Source organism: Acyrthosiphon pisum, unplaced genomic scaffold (assembly GCF_005508785.2).
Source record: "Acyrthosiphon pisum isolate AL4f unplaced genomic scaffold, pea_aphid_22Mar2018_4r6ur Scaffold_96;HRSCAF=464, whole genome shotgun sequence".
NCBI lineage: Eukaryota > Metazoa > Arthropoda > Insecta > Hemiptera > Aphididae > Acyrthosiphon > Acyrthosiphon pisum.
This window is the reverse complement of record NW_021779808.1, coordinates 18,935-21,004: the sequence shown is the minus strand read 5'-3', so window position 1 is coordinate 21,004 and position 2,070 is coordinate 18,935.

Here is a 2,070-nt window from a genome sequence, read left to right as displayed (position 1 = left end):
GTTTTTCTTATACAGTGATATTATATCATTGAATTCAAATTTAATACTGTCCATTATACAGTGACCCACTTCTAACCTACTGTACAGCAGAGCGACATCCACTTACCCACCTTTTTTTTGAAATTAATTTTATTACTTGTTTTTTGGATTAAATTTGTTAGTTTAATTTAAAGTTTATAATTAAATAAATAAATAATGGAGTTAATTAATTTTGAATTGCTGCTAAATAAAAAACAATTTAACCATATTTATGACAGCAATAAAAGGAAAAGAAATGGTTAGTACTCAACATTCAAACTTAGTGTGTGCCCGTACCCTGTCCCTGTGTGTGGTCCTAGTATGTATTATAATACTATTAATCTATGCAGCGGTGGTCAGTTTAACCCACGAGTCACTTCTCTGTGTTGGATCAACTGTGAATCAACAATGTTGTATTTTAAAAACCTTTACTGGGAAGTATTATTCCAGTAATACCTAGCTAGTTTGACACATTGGTGATCGCCAGTTGGTAGTTTGGTACCCCAAACGGTTTATGTAAATAAATTATATAAAATATAAACATAAAAAAGATATGAACTGTATTGTACATTGCAGAACAAAATAAACATTCTATATAAGCTCTATAAATATTTAGGTGGCCTCGTGTACAATTTTTAAGCTAATGGAGAGTTGTGTAATTATGTCTTGATAAGGGCCATACAATTTATTGAATTAACACACTTTAATATTGGATGAATGGCTGCCTACATTGGGTTACAGTTCATTTACAATGTACCATTATGAATATTTATTTTTAAAATTCACTATGTCTTATAATTAATACTTAAATGTTCATTATTTTAGGAATATTGTCTAATTTAATTGGTCAAAGATCCAAAATGACTAAACTAAGTTTCTTTACTCAGACGCAAAGCTTAGATGATGATGAAGTTCTATAAACTGCTACCTCATTTACTGGAAAAGTATTAAAAAATGCATTATATGTTGAATCTGTTGTCTCCAAATTAAGAGACTGTGATTTTAAAAGCCACTTTCGTCTAAGTAGGCAAACTGTTGAAGTGATTACCTATTTTATATGAATTTCTGTAATTAGCATTGATTTCTATTTTTCAAATCGAAGTTTAATATAATTTGTCTCTCATTACAAATTTAAAAATATATTATAATTAAATTCAATAATAACATTCAGTTTTCTTTTTTAGATTCTGAGTGGAACGATGAATGTATTGATTTTACAATGATGTGTGTTTTTTTTTTATTTTTTTATTTTTTTTTATTTTTTTTTTTTGTGTCTGTCATCACCTTTTAGGACAGTAAAACTGCTTCGATTTTCTTCAACAGTAACTTTTATGATTGGAAAGTTTTTAATAAAAATCGATTTTGGTTTTTGGTGTAACTCTAAAACAAATGACCGTAGATATATGAAATTTTCACAAGTTGTTTATATTTGCATTTTCTATACACGGTAAAATTTTGAAAATATTTTGATTTATTTTGAGCTGTTTACGGACATTTTCAGTTTTAAATTTTTTTAGTTTTTTTTTCTTTAAATATCAATAAAGTTTTATCTGTTGGGCCAAAAAGTGTATAAATTTAACACAAAGCTCCTGATATATTGGTACAATATCAGTTGAAAAATATTAAAAATACATAGGCACAATTTTTTTTTATAAGCATTTAAAGATCAAATTTTGACAAAATTTATCAAATCTTAATTTGAAAAATTATTTTGTAGTTAAAAATTTATAAAATGTTCAATTTTTGTATCTAAGAATTAAAAATTTAAAACAAGATTCCACGTAAGTAATTAATTCTGTTACCAAAAAATCTAAAAAATACATTTACACAGTTTATTTTTATAGTCATTTTAAGTACAAATTTGGACGAAATTACATATTAAAAACCTAGGATAACTCTTTTAGTTATTTTGTTGTGATTGTATAATATTATTCGTGGGTACTTGAAACTTCTAAAGTATAATATTATATATCTATGATTTTACCACGGTTTTTTGTTGATGTATAACGCGTTATAACTTATAAGTACCTAATAGATATTATGATATGATTA